At 39.1% G+C, this 21,276-nt stretch overlaps 1 long non-coding RNA gene across 1 annotated transcript in view; it reads right to left on the bottom strand.

The window, feature by feature from the left end:
- The window catches only part of LOC110395065, a 60,297-nt gene that overhangs the window by 6,380 nt on the left and 32,641 nt on the right, over positions 1–21,276 (bottom strand). The window lies entirely within an intron of this gene.

Raw genomic sequence — 21,276 nt, 5'->3', positions numbered from 1 at the left:
CCATTAACTCTAATAATATTTGCTTTACATAATAATAAACAAAGGGAAAATATTTTCATCTTGTTGATGGGCCAATTGTGTAACTGTTTCTGTCCAACACTCACTGGATGACACATGACAGCAATTAGAATTTAGTCAGGTAAAAGGAAATTTACCATTTGAAACTATCTCAACTTTAGTTTTCAGTAACAGATATCCTGTCACCCCTGTCTGGCTCTGAAGAGGAATTATTTTCCTATCTATCTGGAGGTTTGCAAGCTGAGCATGGCTATTTTCCTGTCTGGCACGTCAAAACTCCAGGCTACCAGGTAGTACTTATAAATGTACAGTGCACCAGGGATCGCCAGAGCAAATAGTGTAAGTCTCTCTCCTTCTCTCTTTGTGCTCTTTCATTGACTTTCAGGGCTCAGGAGTGCTGCAGAGGGAGCTTATCCGTGTCTTCTTTTTGGCCTTTTCTTTTGCAGTGTTGACTGGGCTACAAAGGGGCAACTTGTCTGTAACCACTATTGTACTGGGAAATAAAGGGGTCAGACCTGGTGTATTTTGCAAAGTTCAAAGGATGCCTTTCTCCATTTAGTGGAACACACACACACACATACACAAAAGCTCTTGAGAGCTGGTTTCTAATGGATATTCACAAGTGAAAATAACTGCCTGTAATAGGAAAACAATCAAAAATACCAGAAAAAAATGCTCTTTCTCCACTTACCTAAAGTCTTCCTCCTGTTCTCTTTTATTTCATGTCTCCTAATACACATACATATAAATGCTAAATATAATAGATATTACAATAGTCCATACAGGAGTTATCCTCTACAAAGACAGCAGTAACGCTGTTTTGCCACAAAAGTTTGGCTAGTCTTACCTGTATTTCCATGCCTGATGCATACAAAATCACGTGACAACAGCTCTACCACATGACTACACACTGGTAGAGCTTACTTGCAATGTCTGTCCTGTACAGCATATGTAATACCTTCTTGTTGAGGCTGGGGGGAGGAGGGGAAATCTCTGATCTTCTATTAAAAAAGAAAGTATTGCATAACACAGGCTTTATGGATGATCTCTGTGTGAGATACAATTTACCCTGCCAATATGTCTAGCTTGTGTGGTATACTGGAGGTTATAATGCGTCCTGAACCACAGGAATTGTTGTGAGCCAGTGAAGTGTTCTGCTTCTGACCCTGGTCAGCAATTTCTGTTTCAGTAAAAGGAAAATCCTTCTCCAGAAAGAGACTGGTCACAATGAATGAACATGAGGGAAAAAAATCTCTTCATGCAGAGGCTTGCCTGTGACTTACAGAGTGGGAGTTTTTATAGAATTTCCAAAGTCTTAGCCCTTTTTCCTAGACCAAAACGAATGAAATGTTGCACTTATCTTTCTTTCTGTCTTTATCAATTACCAGCTTACTCTGCTTGAATTTATAAAAATGTAAACTTCTATGAAGTTGAATTCCACATTGTGTGGAGTGAAGTCTGGAAATTGAAGAGGTAACATGGCAAACACTGATATTACATTTCTCCTTTTGATCAGCTTGCATGATTTACGACAGACAATTGGTTTCATAGAAATACATTAAATAATTCTCAGGAAGAGTGGAAAATCAAAGAGAGATAGTAAGGATAGTCAACAGGATTAGTGTCTAGATTGTTTTCAGTGTTGGAATTTCAATTTTGCATTGCTCAACTTCTTCCATTTGGTTTTCTTAGCCTTGATAATACATTGCTTAGATTTTATATACATAATAACAGTTAACTCTTCTACTCCCATGGTATTTTAATGATGTTGAAAGTTTGGATTGTCATTATACATTTAAGACCCACTGGAGGCTAAGGTCGATTCATAGCGTCAGCATAGGAAATGGCTCATTTTCTCAGTGGCACTAATGGTTTAATCATCCTCCTATTCCCTGAGCACTTTCATATTCTTTGAACTATCTTTGAAGACAAGGTTTTATACTGTTCTCTGATCTGGGTTATTTATATCCCCCTCATCCTTTATTTCTAAGCAAATCTCCTACTGTACTTGAACACCAGGGAATATTTACTGAATAGCATTACAGTCCCAATATTGGAAATACAGTGATGCTAATGATATAAGATAGGATTATAATAGGCATAAAAAAAATGGAACTCTAATCACATTTGTGAGAATTCCCATATGGAGCAGTAGATGAATTGAAAAGTGTCAAGTCTTATGAACAAAGTCTGACAGTGATACTTAGCCTCAGGAACAAGGAACTTCACTATAATACGTTATTTCACCCACCCACCCACAACAATCATGATTGATATGGGATATCTATAATACAGATTATCTCTCAGGAGACTATCCGTCCTTTCAGGAAGGCTAGAAAAGGGAAAACTTGCAGGAAAACACTAGAAATGGAATCATCTCAAATTTAGCCAAATAAAAGTTAAGCGTCTAACCTACACAAATTGTCCAGACTTTGCTCCAACAGCATGCATTAGAAGCTTCTAAAGGGCAATTAATCTCATGCTAAGTAGGAGTCTAAGACATGTAAAAACAGTTATCCTCTGAAAGTGTTTGATATATGTTTGACTATACACAGAACCTCAAAGGTTAGCTTAGGCATGACAGCTACTGGGTAATGAACGTTAGACAAGATGTATCCACTCAGAGTCAAGCAGCACCTTTCACATTCTGTCCTACTGAGTAGCGATGTCAGTAGAGGATCAGCTGGACTCACTTGTATTTGTTGCTGGCTATACTTATCTCTTCCAGCTCAAGGTTAGAGCTTTGTGTCTCTTAATGTAGGAGTTCAAATGTGCACATTTAATAATAATCCCAGTGGAGGGGGGGAGAGAGTGTGAGGGGAAGACAGTTTTCTTTTCTACAAGATTTCAGAATTTCAGAGTATGAAATCGTTTTAACTATAGGTATTATAGATCACCAGTGTTTGGAAACTTTTCATCTCTAAACAGAGATTGAAAGAAAAGGAAAGAACAATATGTTCAATGTCAGTTTTCATTGCTGTAAGCATTTCTGATCAAAACACTCAAACTCCACTGTAATTTGTTGTGAAGTTTTGATCAAGGACAACACTCCATCCTAGAGAAACAGTCTGCAATAATGATACAAAAACATTACCGACTGTTATAGCTTTAGAATTCCTGAATTTGTGTTTAAATTTGCATATTCTGCCCTCTCTACTTCCCCACCAGCTGACAGGTATTTTTGTTTTTGTTTTGTTTTCTAAGTCTTTATGATTTATGTCCACAAATCTGCGTTACTTGAGTTATGAGTCATATTTGAATGATAAGCCAGTCAGATTCCACTTCAAACAGTCATTTAGGCAGTCTATGAATACAGAAATGGAGAACAGTGAAAAGCCACTAATCTGCATAATTCTTAGTCAAAAAGCACATGCCTCACTGCTGCTCTATTTGACAGTGTAAACTTTGCCAGGATCTGGAAATGTTGCAGGGGTATCTCCAAACTTACGTGCTTCTTGGTAAACTGAACAGTGCCAATGAATTATTCTGTACCCCTTACTCCAACAGTCTATACCTGGAGAACAATTTGGAGCAAGATTTTGGCCATTGCCAAGACATGTTCTTTCAAGCAATTACTGGGCATGGAGTAGGAAACACCACCAAAGTGGGGAGACAGTTTCCAGTGGGGAGACTGTAGATATCCTAATTGGAAGACAAAGAGTGCTATTCTATGCTAGCTGGTCTGAGAACAAGAGTGTGATCAAGGTGTCTTAAGAAGTTATAGCCTGAGGTTTCCCTTCATACAGCACAGGGTGGGAGCAAAACACCAGCAAGGGAAGAGCTTCCTAGGAAGCCATTCCCAGTACTTCAAACTGCTTTGCAGGGACGGAACTGAGAAACCCAGTGATCCCAGAAAGGTTCACAGGGAGCTTGTATCCCACCCACACAGCTAGTGAGGCAGAACAGTACAATGACTGAGGTGGGGGTAGGACAGATGGGATCAGAAATGCACCAGTAGTAGCAGCCTGTTTGTTCTCTGTACAATGCTGCTACCCTGATACACCCAGGCTATTTGGGGTCACCCTCAACATCTTCCTGGGGTCTGTTCAAGCTCTCTAGTTAGGGGTGAATTCTTACCGCACAATTTGAGTGAAAGAGTAAACAGTGTTTTGCTGAAATCTCTTTCCTTTCTAGAAGAGATAGTGCTTTGGGCTAATTTATATCTTCCTACTTACTCACTATAAATCTTGTACTTCCCAGTAGGAAATAATGGCAGAAGTAGCTTTAAATGTGCACTTGTAATTCCTGCATCTGACAAAGACAATTTACTTTCCAATAAGCCCAAATACAAAGAGAACTAATTCATTGTCATAATCTTTTGAGTGCATCAATAACATCCATAGGCACAGAAAAAAAATCTTGAGTATCCAGTTAATGTATAACCTTTCAGGCAGAAATATATTTTCAAAATATGTGAAAGAGATTATGTTTGACAGGGGGATAAAAGTTTACAGGAGTCATCATTGAAAATGTATTTAACACGCATATTGATGACACCAGTGATTCAACAGCACTGATTCTCCAACATTATCACCATTTAATACTTTAAAGATGATTCCAGTCATTTCTTAGGAAGAATCTGAAGGCTAGGACTGGACATATATACTAATGTTACATCTTCCTTGTGGTCAAATGATTCCCTGTTCACATGGTACAAAATTTCCCATGTCATAAGATGAATTAAGCCATCAACGTGATTTGTTTTCACAAAGCTCCTGGATGCTTCTAAGCCGTAAAGAACCCATTATATATATGTTTATAATAGTCACACACACAAAAAAAAAACCAACACAAAAATAAACAAAAAAATTAATAATTCAAATGTAGAAGTATTGGAGAAACACTGAAATCTGCTTATTAATACTACTCTAGACAGAGTTTTTTTTCTCATCTTATTTTATCCATGAACAGTGGTGTCCTCAAGTAATCCGCTACAGAAATTTTCTATAGGCAGTTTCTTCCACATCTGACTTTGCCACCTGAAGATTTATTTAGGACAATCCACTGCCTTGCTTTACAGGACAATATTTATTCAATTGCTCTGGAAGAGCACTTGAGTCAACATATGCTAGTATGTACAGAACCAGTTTCAAAAAACTTATTAATTTTACACAAACTGGAAAACAAAGAATCACAGAACCACAGAATTTCAGGGGTTGAAAGGGACTTCTAGAGATCATTCAGTTCAACCCCCTGCTAAAGCAGGTTCCCTACAGCAGGTCACACAGTTAGGTGTCCAGACAGGTCATGAATGTCTCAAGGAGACTCCACAACCTCTCTGGGCAGCCTGTTCCCGTGCTCAGTCACTGTCAATCATAGAATCATAGAATGGCTTGGGTTGAAAAGGACCTCAAAGATCATCGAGTCTCAACCCCCCTGCCAAGTGCAGGGTCACCAACCACTAGACCAGGCTGCCCAGAGCCACGTCCAGTCTGGCCTTGAATGCCTCCAGGGACAGGGCATCCACAACCTCCCTGGGCAACCTGTTCCAGTGCGTCACCACCCTCTGTGTGAAAAAATGAAGAAGTTCTTTTCATACTAACACAAGAACTTTCTGTGTTCCAGATTCTGCCTGTTGCCCCTTGCTCTGCTGTTGCTCACCACCAAAAAGATTCCACCCCCACTGACACAACTCTCATACTTCAGATATTTATAAACAGTGATGAGGTCCCCTCTCGGATTTGTCTTCTCCACACTAAGAGTCCCATGTCTCTCAGCCTTTCCTCATACAGGAGATACTCCAGGCCCTTAATCACCTTTGTCATCTTCCACTGGAATCTCTCCAGAAGTTCCCTGTCTTTTTTGAACAGAGGAGCCCAGAACTGGACACAGTACTACAGGTGTGACCTCACAAGGGCAGAGTAGAGTGGGAGAATCGCCTCCCTCAACCTGCTGGCTGCGTTCTTTTTAATGCACCCCAGGATGCCATTGGCCTCCTTGGTCACAAGCGCACACTGCTGGCTCATGGCCAGAGTGTTATCCACCAAGACACTTGGAAGGACCCATCTCTGCAGAGCTCTCCAGCAGATCATCCCCTAACCTGTACTGATGTATGAGGTTATTCCTTCAGAGGTGCAAGACTCTACACTTGCTCTTGTTGAACCTCAAAAGAGTGAAATTATCTATTCTTCTATTTCATGTCTTCTGATGCTGGCTTAACCTGTATGAGAGTACTCTGACAATAATCAACTGAGCAGAGGTTCCATGCTCCCAAGGTGATATGACTGCCAATCCAATCATCATGAGAAAATGAATGATAGCAAACTCACACAGAAAGAAATAACAAGAAAGTTCCAATCACATCTATTATATTAGGGAGGCATCTAACTGACAGAAAGTGTAGATGCCACCACTTTTAACAGCAATAAATCTTCTTTGTAGAGAGAGCAGTACATGTATGAGTCTCTCGACCTTGTTGAAAGTAACTCATTCCTTCCATCTGACTATAGTACTGAATTTTAAACAGGCCACTCTAATTTTCCCCATATTGAAGGGCTGACTTTCTACTTAAAACAGCTACTCAGGGAAAACTAACAAGTCACAATGAAGTCTACAAATCCAATTTGCAGATTAAAGGGCCACCAATTGTGGCCCTACAGTCAGTATGAAATAATGAGGTCTGCTCAACTTACTTGAACCTATGAAAACCTTTCAAAATGTTTGCTATGAAAGTCTTTTTTTTCATCTTTTCATTCTTATTTGAGTTGGGCATGACAAAATCTATTTAAAGAACTCGATTTTGCATATGCATAAGGGCATTTCATCAAAGCTAATCCACAGACTCATAAATACAATCTTTAATTGCATATTGCTTGACATACCACTATCTGTGTACTCATACAAATTTCAGCATGCAAGTCATATGCCCATTTTACTAAAAGCATCTGTGTATGCACGTGTAAGCATTTGTAGTGCAGGAAAGGAAAGATGGGAGATTCAAGTATCAAACATGCAGAACAAGGCAGCATTTACAAGAAGAATGAATAGCCTTTGAAAACATAGCCCACTTAATTCAATTAATTATCTAAAGATTGGTTTGGTCCCTTTTCTGCCTCTGTTTTTAGTCCAATGTAACAAATTCCTCTGCGAAGATTTTTAGCCATCATGGCATAAGAGACGGGATAGAATGCATATATCCAAGCAGGGACATTATCCTGAGAAGGGCTCAGCCTTCACAACAAATTGATCAACCTTGTTGCCATTAAAACCTTTTGAAATAAAGAGCTCTTCTGTCCCTTTCATAAGTAAAAGGTACATTTAATCTAAGTGTGCCAGAAGATAAAGTGAACTTTAATGCAGCAAACTGCAGGGAAATATTTTTCTTCCTATTGGCATCCTATTTACTGCTCAAGATATATGGACATTCAATGGGAATGCAGAAAATAATTAAAACAATCTCCTTGTATGGTGCAACCTCTCAGCTTCCAAGAGAGTGGAGTCCAGCCTTGTTGTGCTGATTTAAAGGGAAAGCATTTTCAGATCTTATGCAGCTGAGAAAGAAGATACATCTTAGATCTAGGAAGATCAGGACAGCGAAATACCAGCAGTATCCTACTTTTTCTACTCTGTAACAAAAAATTTCAGATATTTCCATGACCAAATTACAGGGGGTTCTTTAATTCTGCTTTGCTAGGAGATGAGTTGCTATTTATATTAAAGACACTTCAACGTTTTAGGCATGTTAGTAGATTATGAATGAATAGCTCTGACCATACTTAACAAAACACTATCAGTGCATCAAAATTAAAATAATAACTCTTGCTTCTCATTATTATCAAAAACTAAAGCATTCTACAGATCCTCATAGCTAACATGACTCTGGCTATTTATATTACCTATGCAAAAAAGGAGTACACAACCAATACTCTTTCAGTATGTAGGCTGTGTCTATTAGCAATTAAACCTCTACTCCCCTGAACAGAATAAACGTAATCAGATGCTAATTTACCATGAAAATCTTAATGATATTTGAAAACATAGATAAATTCACTGGAAAGATAACAATGGAAACAGTCACAGTAAGAAAATATGCACAATAACAGCATTTATATGTCAAATTATTTTAAATGCTGCTTATTAACATCTGTAATCTTTTGCTATCTATTTGGAAGTATTCTGCTGTATTTAATTTTTTCATCTTGTCTTTTCTCATTCAGTGCTTCTCAAAGGCTTGGTATCTCATCTCTTAGGGAATTTTTTTTTAAAAAAGAGAAAAAAAGTCTGTGTCCTTTAATGCCCTTTAGCTAAATATCACTGTGCGTGTCTAAATCCTCTGCTACAGTGAGGCCCAGCTATTTCAGGCAACTTTTTGTGTGTGTGTGCGCTAAAATTGACTTAAAAATTATGATGTTTGAGTTTAATTGGGGCAATTTAAATCATACATGGGGTAAAGAGTACAAAAAGGTTATGAAGGGCAGGAGAGGCCATTAAGTATCACTTTGTTCATGAAACTCTGCCTCAGAGCATAAGCACCATTCCTGCCTTAGTTCTTAAATCACCAGAATAAATATCACATTGAAATTCATGATTTTTGTTTTCCCAGCACAACTGTAGTATTGAAATAAATTCAGTGATTTGCACCATGAATTTCACCATCAATTATTTGTTCATTACTCAGCTAGCCAAACACAAAGAAACCTTTTCCAACTACCTGTGGTCCCTGAGCCATATCTAAAAACCTCCTTCAAATATCTTTAATAAATAAGAAATAGCAGTTGGGTAGTAGTACTAGATTAAGTGCTACTTGATGCAGTGCACTTCATGCAGGTGAGGAGAGACATAACTGTGAATGTGGAAACAGGGTAGAAAGCTGCTTTGTTCAGAAACTTACAGTTTCAGAAGTAAAGATTTCACTAACTAGCTTAACATGAGCATATTACGCACTTGTCACACCTCTCTATCCACTAGCTCTTCACAGCCAAAGGTTAAGAGATGCCACAAGGTTGAGTGGATTGGGGATGCCTCAAAACATGTTACTCAACTTCTGGTTTACCATAAGTAGCATACAGACAACAGAGAATGTTCAAAGGGAATATTACTAGCAGTTAGATACTAGATCTTAAAACATACATATGTACACACACACGCATATAACATGTTATTACACATTTAATAAAAGTATATTTATTACAATAAGAATTTTACTTGGATTTCTGTTATTTTCCTGTCCAGCATTTCAGAGTTTTACATACCATGTGAGAAGTACCACAGAAGTTCGTACGGGATTGGATTATTAAGGCAAAAATGGAGGAAAACATAAGGAATACCATTCTAGATAATGGATGTCTTTAGTCTAATTTCACAGATTACCAGGTTGGCTGGTGAAAGCAGTAGCACTGTTGTAATAATTAATACTTCCGCATAGTTGATTTGGTGCACCAAGACAGTGCAGTATCAAATTAGAACACCCCGAAGATAGAATGGCAACATTAGATGGATTGACCACTGGATAATTAGTCTTGTAATTGTAAATGAGAAATAATCAACCAGTCTTTCACAGGGCCCCAGAGGGATTTATTCCTTAGTCTGGACACTTTATATAAGCCTACTCATAGCCTAGGAAAAGACACAATATAAAATGATATCAAAGGGGAAAAAAATTATATTCACCAGGGAAAAGAGCACTGATACTGAATAGCTGCAATCCACATGTACCGCAGCCACAGGGGCACAAGCAAATAACATATGTTGAGTCAGATATCTCAGACAAGGATTTCTGGGAGATGCTTGCAGAAAATACCAACTCTAATCAAATAGAACAATTCAAAAGACTGCTAACTGTAATAGATAAAAGCACCATATGATCTACTGACCAGAAACAGAAGATTCATGTATACAAAATTAGAATGACGGGATTTTTTTGTGTTGTTCATTTGCTTTTGTTAAAGAGCAGAAAAAGTAACTTGTCATCACATCTTATCAAGGGTGGTGGTATATTGTTGTGATGCTTAGTTCAATAACTGACATTTCTTCCCATTTCTTCCTAAAAGAATTATTTCAAGATAGTTTCCTTATTTATAGGGCAGGTCAGGATAGAAGACCAAAATGATTCATCCAGGTCCAACAGTCAAAGTAGAACTTATCAACACTTGCAGTGGAAATTAACACAGCAATAACTTTCATCAGATTGGAAAAGCTAATCTCCAACTGTACTAATTCAGAGAACTTGCAACATATCCCCAGCTGCTTCAAATATACCTGTAGATTTTGGACATTCTTGGTAACAAAAATTAGGACTGAAATTTATGTACTATGACATTTTATCCTCCTATTTATTTGCACTTCCATTTTTAAATTATTGGTGAATAGAATATATCTGTCAAATTGAATAGTGAAAGTGCACACTGATGTGTATGTGCCACCTTAGCCTAATTTTATACCCTGAATCAGCAAATATTTTCACAAGCAGCAGCACTGACCAGGAGAATTAAATCAAGAGAGGTTTCCTGCAGATTTCTCACCTTCGTCATTCTCTCCACTTCCCTATCTGAATTACTCCAGTTTCATCCACTTTGCTGGAGAAGTACCCCACAGAAGACGAGATGAAATCCACATGTGTGCTTATGGGCCTGATGGTGCTCACTGGCTGCCAGTTTTGCTGCTTTCCCTCAGTGTGAGCACTAATCACATCTCTCTTCTACATAGATTCTGATTATGGCAAAGATTAAGAACATAAATCTAGCTGACACTTTTCCATCCACTTTCAAGTCTAGCTGCACTTGGCCAAACAGATTTTTTAACAGTCATAAAAGTTATTTAGGAGAATCTGACAGGCAGAGAGAAATTCAGTGTTATCGTATGTTTCATTTCCTTAGGAAACCAGGCTAAAAATTTAAATGGGGATTCTAAGCTTGATAGTGCCCTTTCAATAAGAAGAATGGAACAAGAAGATATGCTTGCTTTCCTGCCAGAGGAAATTGCTAAAACAGACATTTCTTTTAATTTAAAGAGCAGACTGTGTAGTGTTGCAGTTTGCCCAGATATTGTCAGAAAAGGTCATTGACCTGCTCCTCCAAGAACAATAAATAATGCAAAATAAATTACTTACTGTTTACTAGAGTGATCCCATAGTGTCAGTCCTTTAGCCTGCTTTAATTATTAATTATAGATTAATTACTCAGCAACCAGGAGTCTTCATCTTGCCTACTACGTATAACTCATTTTTTTTCCTCTCCTTTTTTATCTCAGTGTCTTGCTGCCTATTGCAATACCTTACTGACATTACTATTTTTATTCTCATAAATTTTGCATCATATTGCACAACTTTTTTTACCCATGGAAATGATTTCTGTCGTGAATGTGATAGGTAGAATTCTAACAATTCTGTCTGCTTATGAAGCTGGCACAAATCACCACCTGAGTGGATGCAGAATTTAATCACCATCAGAAACCCCAATGTATTGCCTAGATGGAGTAACGGGTTGTACAGAAGATCTAGGGATGTATTGATTAAAGAGAATTTGAAAACACTGGAAGGACAGCAAGAAACATAATAAAGCAGAAAATGTGACAACTTAGAATTCTAAGCAGTTGTTATTACATACAGTCCTTGAAGGACAACTTTTTAATCTTGCATCCTTAAGTCTACAGTACTTTTTGCAGCTTCAATTTAATATGCATGTAAAAGCTAGCACTGTAAACTGTGACAGCTAAATATACGTGTATAGACGCATTGTTCAAATATATATTGTGCTCAAATATAGAGGTAAACAGGTTTGTATATGTTGCAGCTCTTATCAAAAGGTGATTATTAGAGGCTGGTGGAGGAGGGAGCAGGTTTCCTCTTTGCAGCTACTGAATAAACTGTGTATTAGTAAGCAGACTCCTGTTCATGAAACACTCGCTTTATCCTCTGGGATATCTCTTATAATAAAACTACGTGACTTAAACAGTACCAGGATGCCAGCAGGTCCTGTTGACTTCTCTGGATGAGGCAAGGTGATGAAAGACTCCAGTTAGAAGCAGGAAACAGGGTTCCAGTGCAGGCCTAAGGTCCAGCCTAGATGCATAGCCAGAAAAAGGGCTGGAACCAAAGCCAGAAACAGCACTGCTTTGGAGGTGACCTGGGAAAACCACTCAATAAGCAAGAGGAGCAGCAGACAGAAATGAGCTTCTGATGGAGAAATGAGCTTCTGATGGAGCTCAAGCCAAGGCCAGGTGCCAGGTCTGAGCTTAAATGAAGTCCTGGTCTGTGGGCCAGGATCTCAGCTGAGACTGTTCAGGGTAGTCATAGCCTGTGGATGCCTTTAGGTCCCTGATATGTTTGTGTGGAAAATAACAGAGGAGAGAATTCCTGTTAAAGCTGTTATTTTTGCACTAAAAGATAGAAGAAGTTAAACCTTGAGTTTTTACCCAGTATTCAAACCTCAGTGCTTGGGGCTTTTAATGAAAAGCATATTGTTTTCCTGAAAGAATAAATTCCTGCTGTGAAAATGTTCTTTTAATAAGAAACCCAGTTTTCCACAGGAAGCAATCTTTAATGGAAAACACTCTAATGGAAAATTTTCTTTAGTGGAAAAATCAGTTCTTTTCAGTGCTGAAGGAAGTGAAATCCAATTTTTTTTTCTGGGCTTAATCTTCATATTCTGCCATTGTGTTCGAATCCTTAGGACCCAGAGGGCTCATCAGTGTTAGCGTCTTGCAGTGAGGAAGATAAAGTACACACGAAAGAAGCAGTATGGAAAGGATGTCTCATTCCCCTGTGTGTAATTTGCTCCCTGCTACCGGCAAGAGGCAAGATACACTTGCCTCAGACTCTGCTGATGAGATGGTACTTTAAGGAGGATTAATGAAAGTGAAATGATGGAGAGGAAGGATTTCCTGTGATTAGATTTATTTAAGTGCTTGGGGCATTCGAAGCTGTTGTTGAGTCAATGAAAAGTTGGATTTCCTAAATCAACAGCAAAAGAGATGTAGCATCACTCTGCTGATAAACACAATTAGACTTGTGTGTAATGCTGTTAGGGCCTCAAGACTTTCAGCTGATATGCTTGACATTTGTACTTCATTCAGGTCAGCTCTAAGAGGGTTCAAAGCAGCTGCAGTTCCCACTGACTTCAGTGGGCACCAAGCGTGCTCAGTAATCTTCAGAATTTGTCCTTTACTTTGTATTTTGAAGTATACTGCAGTGCAGTTGTGAATGAGACAAATTAATCTGCTGCCCCTTAGTTTCCCCACCCAGCATCAGGCAAGATAAGCAACATCTTGCTTTGGCATCAGAGATATTTCTGCTGGCATACTTGCTGCATGCAATGCCTTCTATGCAAAATCTGTGCATGCAGAAAGAAAACAAATGTCTGAGGCAAATGTTCTTGAACAGAGAGTTGTAGTGTGAGCGCAAGTTATACCACTGCAGTAGCCCAGTAGCCAGGTCTACCAAACTCTTTTCCATAGCCTACAGCCTGCAGTCATACAGGTTTGAGCATCAAAGAACATCACAGGTCATGATAGAACCACCCACTTTAAACACATTACTCATCTCCCACTGGATAGACAAGGATGCTTTGTGACAGGAGTCAGCTTTTCAGACCTAAGTCAACCTAAGTTATGTCTTGTGTTAGGCATTTTCATAATAAATGTGGTCAAAAGTGTTAAAAATTACTTAATGTGAAAATTAATTGGGGTGTTTTTTATTTGGGGGTTCGTTTTTCTAAGAGAAACATGTTGACGTTCTTACCAACTTCTTGACATTGGAAGGTTGTTAGAAATTACTTTCTATTATTTATTGTTCTTAATTAGGAGAAAAGGACCAAGATGTTTATCACCTCATAAGTTCTGTATTCTGTTCTAATTCCTACAGAAGTTAGGCAATGATCAGGAGAAATGCCTTTCCTGACATACTGGTGAACATCTCTTCACGTTTCCATTCTTAGGACTAAGATAAATTTAAAATCTTTTTGCAGGCAGTAACAATTGTTCATTATGTTGATTCTTTGTGAGCAAGAGGAACTTGTAGGCTTGCTCCAGATGTTTCTGTTTGTGTTTTGGAGGAACCAGAGATTTCTAATGTTACCAAATGCATACAGCAAAGAGAACATTTTGCATAGTTCTAATAATACATAGCACTGTACAGTTCTCCAAAGCCTTTTATCTTCATTCAGTTTTGTAAATATTGTCTAATTAATAACAGGGACTGTCCTACCTTGTTATCTGGGAGATAAGCCGAAAGGGCTCGAGTTAAAGCACTTTGATGAAATATTATCATTGTTCTGTGTCTGCCACTGTCATTGTTCCATGGATGAAGGCGAGAGCTGAGTTTGCAATTCAAATATTGCATTCATTTTAAAATGGCTTATAAAATACAGAATGAAAGGCAGCTATCACTACCTATTATTTTTTTTAATGAGCTTGAGTTTCAAAAAGCATTTCACATGGTAGAACAAAAAATCCCACAACAGCATTTATGTGAGATTAAGGCAGAGAAATAAATCAGAAAACAGAAGTTAGTTTAAAAGCACAAAAGCACAAAATTTATTTTCTGCTTTTCTTTAATTATTGCTAGAATGATGGTTTGTTAGTATAAACTGTTAGTGAATTGATACAGCACACAATGCAAACTTGATGTGAATACTATGCAGAAAAAGGCAAATGGAACTGCCTGCGATTTACTTGTTTACAAAATGACTCACATTTCCTATTTAACTTCTGTTACACATTTAGAGTGCAAAATGAAAGCCTAAGAAAAGAGAGATTTTTCCTTGTATGAAGGAAATGTTTTAAATGATTCTAAAAATACATAACAGCTACTTAATGGGCTTTATATAAGCGATTGCCACAATCTGTCAGATAAAAGCAGCACTAAGAACTGACGTAAAACATGTAAAACAAGACAAAATACAGCATTTTTCCATTCTGTGTCTTGGGGAGTGTTGTCTGTTTTTTCCAGGTTTTCTAGTCTGAGTCCCACAGGCAGGACAGAACTGAACCTGATGGTGCCAGCATTCATCAGCACTTTCTTCATGGCTCTGCTCCTCCCTCTGCTATCACTACTCAGGTGGCCAAGCCATTGGCCCTGGAATTTGAGGTTCATATTTCCTTGGACAGAAGAGCAGACCCTCACAGCCCAAGCAACTGTGCAAACCTCTGTCTGCTCTGCTAAAAACTAAGTGGCCAAGGACATCAACAGATTTAAGTCAATTAAAACTGCATTTTTGGTGGTAAAATTAATCACACAAAGAAAATTTGCCACGCACAAAATTAAGAGGTTAATTTACAGAGGCACTGTCCAATGACTCCTGCATGTTGGATACTTTGCACCTTTCAGACCCAAAACCCACGCATCTAAAGTTGAACAATGAAAATTAAGACACACAAATGTAGAGATCACTTTCAAAATCATAGCCATACCTAAGCTCACAGAGCATAAGACACAAAATTAGCATAGGGCTTTCCCAGTAAAACCTAATGATGCCATTAATTCGCAATGAGGACAATACTTAAACATGTGTTATCAGTTTTCCAAGTGATTAGTGAAGAAACTACAGTAACCAGCTATTTTTTGGAATTGTCTTCTATTCATTGTAATTACATGGTCATTATAGGCCTGGACAGCATCAAGTTTTCTTGATCAAATGAAATCATTTGAATCAGACAGAAAGGCTATGGCATTTTTTATTTTAATATTGAAATTAATGCTTTGTGTCTTCTTGCATGTATAAAAATATCCCATCAAATGGCAACACAAGATTTATATCAGCATTGCCACCAAAAATTAGGGAAGTAAACAAACTTTGATTAGAAACCCCCTGCCTCTTGTGCCTCTAAAATACTCAGCAGTCTATACAGTACAGAGGAGCTTTAAATGCTTAACCAGCAGCATGAATTCAGAATTAATGAGTGACACCTTAGATCAGCGCCTGAGACATTCAATCCACAAAGAAACTTCTGCTAAAAAACATTGATCTTTTTGTATTCTTAAGCTAGGAAAGGCACTGTGTCAATTGAGAATGCAACTACAGGCATGAATAGCACAATCTGAAATAAGAGTGGCAGACTTGAATATAAAACAATGTTGGAATGCTACTGTACTAAGCAAGTTAATTTTAAAGAATTCACTCAAAACCACAAGGGGAATAACTGTCTCATCAAGAAGGAGTTCTGTTCACCATACCAATAAAAGGGACAAATAAAATGGATCTATTAAAAAAAAAAAGATTAAATCATCCAGCAGAGCAAGTAGGTCCATCTGGGTATATGATTACTTTTGATGCTTTCAAACTGAAGATTAATCTCATTTTTTTAAAGACAAAGGGCCTTGTACAGATCATATGTCTACACTACGTAAGCGGACTTTCACAAAACTGGATTTAGTTTATGTTCATTCAAAACTGACAATAAGCCCTGAACATGGTGCATTGTTCACAGTGAAACCCCATAATGAATGATTCCATTTAACAGATTGCCCTCAGGAACAGAATAAATTCCTGCTGTTTAATAAGTGCTACAAGAAGAGCATAATAGTAAACCAATGTTATATGTATACAAATTTCCAGGGGAAGAAGTGGTTCTGGCCAACATTGTCTCTTATATGGGATATCCAGAAGTCCTTATACATTTGTGTACATGAGAAGATGGGAAATCAACAGCATCATAGAACCATAGCACGGCTTGGGTTGGAAGGGACCTCAAAGATCATCCAGTTCCAATCCCCCTGCTGTCGGCACGGCTGGCACCCGCCAGATCAGACTGCTCAGGGCCCCATCCAACCTGGCCTTGAACACCTCCAGGGACAGAGCATCCACAGCCTCTCTGGGCAACCTGTTCCAGCACCTCACCACTCCCTCAGTAAAAAACTTCCCCCTGACATCTAATCAAATTTCCCTCCCTTTGGTTTAAAACCATTTCCCCTTGTCCTGAACAGTCGTGAATACCAGCAGACCTCTGAGAGAGATGAGAGTCTTTTAGGTGACATTTTTCCCACTTAATGGTCCTCTTTTTCCTCTTAAATAACTTTCTGAGGCGGGTATGTCAAACGTTCTCTCTTTCAAATGTTAAGTGTTAAATTTGTTTTCAGCCTGTTAACATTAGCTAGAACACTTAAGTACGTTTCTTACTATTCACTGGTTTATCATTTTTTTCATTACATCTTCCTAAGTGGTGTAATTATCCAGAACACCAGAATTTTTTTGTCTTGATCTGGAAACTACAGATATACCTAGAGGAAAATTTCCTATCATATGTAAGAAACAGCATAATCAAAATACAAACTTATCATCACCTGAACGGCAACTTAACGGTAATGGGTATACCCAAGCAGATAAAAAGACTCTTAGGTACCAGATCTTGAGACTCCTCTCACTGTTCCTTTCTCACAGCAATGTTTTAGGGAAATTATTTTTCATTTCTCTCCCAGATACTTATCCATGAGCAATCAATATTTGCAATTATGGATTTTTTGAGAATGTGATCCTGAGGCCTTTAAGTCAGCACGTTACTTAGTTTTTCACCGTTCTAATCAGCTGCAAGGTGAAGCTCCAAAAGATCTTTGAAATTTTCTGCTACTGAAACACAACATGATTTCTGTTCTGCTAGCAGTAAGTGAGAAGGGGTTTTCTCTCTAACCATTGTCTACAGTTATTTAATTCTCCATTACAATTCGTCTGTGCAACAAGAGCAGTTTTTTTGTAAAGAAACTACACCCCACTGTGATAAGTACAGTATAGATGTGCTCCAGTTAAATGTATCAGGGTATTTAAAGAGGTACCTAAATAAAAAAGTTAAAGGCCAAACTTCAAGATATTGGCTTTAAATAAGTAATTTCTTTAATAACTCCTAGCAAAACTTCAGTGTGGCAAATAACAGAGAGAAAGTGGCAGACACAGTTGGCTTCATCCAAAGGCATCCCCCACTATCAATATAAGCTGGGGGATGTAAGGATTGAGCACGGCCCTGCTGGAAAGGACTTGGGGATATTAGGGGATGGTAAACTGAACACGAGTCAGCAGTGTGCCCTCACAGCCCAGAAAGGCAGCCATATCCAGAGCTGCATCAAAAGAAGCATAGCCAGCAGGTCAAGGGAGGTGATCCTGCCCCTCTACTCTGCGCTGGTGAGATCTCACCTGGAGTAGTGCATCCAGATGTGGAGTCCTCAGTACAGGAGAGACATGGACCTAATGGAGCGTGTCCAGAGGAGGGCCACAAGAATGATCCCAAAGATGAAACACCTCCCCTACGAGGACAGGCTGAGAGAGCTGGGGCTGTTCAGCCTGGAGAAGAGAAGGCTCTGGGAAGAGCTGAGTGTGGCCTGTCAGTATCTAAAGCGGGGCAGTAAGGAAGAAGGTGACAGACTCTTTAGCAGAGTCTAATGCGACAGGATAGGGAGAAATGGTCTCAAACTAAACAAGGGGAGATTTAGACTTCAGAGATTTAGAAAAGTTTTTTACAATAATGGTGGTGAGGCACTGGAACAGGTTGCCCAGAGAGGTGGCAGATGGGGCATCCCTGGGGACATTCAAGGTCAGGGTGGATGAGGCTCTGGGCAACCTGACCTAGCAGAAGACTCACTGGCTAACAGTGCCCATGAACATGGGGTAGCCCCAGGAAGGCACGTAGATGGAAGTCCAGTTCCTGTGTCCTCTTACAAGTGGCTTTATGACTGCTAAGTGCGGCAGGGAAATCTGAGACACTGCTGGCTGGAGATACACTCTGGAGAGCTGCCATTGCCACTGTCCCTAGTAAACAGGAGGGAAGGGGCTATCTTGGAGATAAGACACAAGTGTACATGACCAGTTTGAGCCACCTATTTACACACAAACACAGCTTGCAACCTTATCTGCACAGGCACTTGCAGCTGAGAGCTGCTATCCATTTCAGTCAGAAGGCTAAATCTTTCCCATCTTTATGCTTGCTGTATCTTCACAGTCTGTAGGATGTTGCCTTGCCCCTGCAGCAATGACAAATATCCCACAGGGATATTTGGAAGGAACAGACATCAAGGAAAAGACACCACTCTGTCATCTTGAATATTGAGCAGAACTGAAATATAGACTGCAATTAGTACCCAATTAGTGGTTGTCTGCCTTTACTTTCCTTCTTACTTTCTTGGGTTTTGTTGATGTATTTTTTTAATGGATTCATCTCCTGTGCTGCCTTCCCAGCTCTCTTAGCAGGAACACACATATTGTGACGGCCTTATCTCTGCAAGGTAAGGGAGAAGGTGCTCAGCAGTGTCTGTCTACTAGCCATCTAGTCCATGAGAAAGAAATTTTAAAATATTTACGTGCAAAATCAAGCACTGCAAAACTAAGACTTGCAAGAACAACTGATGCATAAGAAGTCTTAAAGCAGGTCATTTTGTTTGTGCATTAGGATGTGGTTTTTAACTACATGCTCTTTTCCTATGTCTTTCGCTGGCCTTGCTCAGCAAAGACCTCTTTCTACTCACAGCATCCAGTGCACAGCTTGCAGGCCTTGTTTAAACTACACGCCCAAATTGAATAAGAAATTTTGTCATTTATTCCTAGAGCTCTGCAAATTCCGAATACAAGCATCTTCACAACACTTCTATGAGGAAAAATGGCAGCATCTTCCTTCCAGCAGGAGAATGAAAGCACAGAGATAAAGGTCACAACTTTCTGGGCCTCCCCAGTGCCACACAGGTTCTTGGCCTCCATAGTTTTTCTTTTGCCCACACGCTTCCTCTCTTTATCTGCATCACTTGAGCAAGGAGATAAACAACATAGAAAGACAGAGGCATCTGTAGCGAAAAAAATTATAAAAGAAAAGATAGACTTATGTGATACACGCTAGTGCACCAAACCTTTTGGGCCTCTTACCCCAGCACTGGACCCCTGCCACTGCCTCCCAGTTCCCTCTACCCATGCTGTTCTCATTAGTTTCCAATTCCAAATTCTGTGAAGCGTTAGATCTTCTTGTCACAAATTTTAACATTATAGAATGACACATCTTCCCCTGAACTCAGAATCAGCCAAAGCATTTTGGCTGAAACTTGTCAGATAGGGGAAAGAAAAAAAAAAGATATTCCTTGGGGGATGTAGTAGAGGTTTCAGCTGGAACTGCTAGTCTAGCAAATATGCTACTGATAGAAAATGTGTTCTACAAATACACCAAAATGATGTTGAGTGGAAACTGCTGTGCCTTCCAAACCAAGTATTGAGAAATTAGGAAACACCAGAGTTATACAGGTGTATGAAATCTTAAGTCAGTCACACAGCAAATCTGTTTGGAAAAGCCTTTTTTTTATCTGGTTTAATGCTCTCCTTTAAGCAGAGGCTAGAGGTGCATGAACAGCCAGGCCATCTTGTTTACTGCAGTACAGCAAGCTGCATGAAGGATTTCACTTTAAAACAAGGTCTTCGGATTTTATCATCATTTGCCGCCTGCCTTCACTTCAGCCACCTCGTTTCCTCCTTCAGTGATTTCTATTGACAGCTGTACTTACACAGCCCTCTGTGCTCCGCTCACTGGGGAAGCCACGGGGACACCGGCTGCCATCCAGAGCCATGCTCACACCATGGCTCGGTGCCCAGCTGGGCAGCGGGGAAGCTGAAATACACTCACATGGCTTTGTGCATTTCACATGCTGTAAAAGCTTCTCCAAGAGCTTTTCCAGCTCTGCCACCTTTGAAATGAACTATTTCATTTTTCAAGCATTGGAGGTATTATCTTTAAGAGTAAACACTGGAGAAACCACAGTAGATTGCCTGCCAATTGCCTGCCGCTATTGATTCTGGAAGGAATGCTGACTGAAGTGCTACACACCAACAGGGCAATAGCAATTTAATGTTCATTAATGTTCAGAACAGTTTCCCAGTGAGAAGATTAAGAGGTCAGGAAATCCACTGAATTTCTTTGTTTGAGATTCAAGGTAAGAAAATGTGCGCAACATTTTACTTTTCAGATTCTTGAGGAGGCTTGCCTATGATGATAAGATGTACCCCTTCAGGATTAACAAATTATTTTGAAGGATGATTTAAAAATAAAATGTTGTGCTGCAAGGGTGAATCTTGATAATGCAGCATTACAGTATCTCTCAGAGGAAACAAAGGAAAAGGTGCAGTGCTGCTACAGCTTTATTATCTGACTCACACTTGGAGCAGAACAGTCTCCAGTCTTGGCATCTATCACAAAACATCAGAGGAACAGCACTGAGGTACAATTTTAAAATTACAATGGAAAGAGGCTATTATTTCCACTTCGTAGGAGCATTCTAGAAGGCAGCTCTCTGTTACCTAGAGTAACTATTTTCCCCACAGTCTCTCAATCCCTGTCTGTTTGGAGCTCATTATAGAGTAATTTCTT

The sequence above is a fragment of the Numida meleagris genome, chromosome 2, assembly GCF_002078875.1.
Source record: "Numida meleagris isolate 19003 breed g44 Domestic line chromosome 2, NumMel1.0, whole genome shotgun sequence".
Taxonomy (NCBI): domain Eukaryota; kingdom Metazoa; phylum Chordata; class Aves; order Galliformes; family Numididae; genus Numida; species Numida meleagris.
This window is presented reverse-complemented; position numbering and strand designations above follow the sequence as displayed.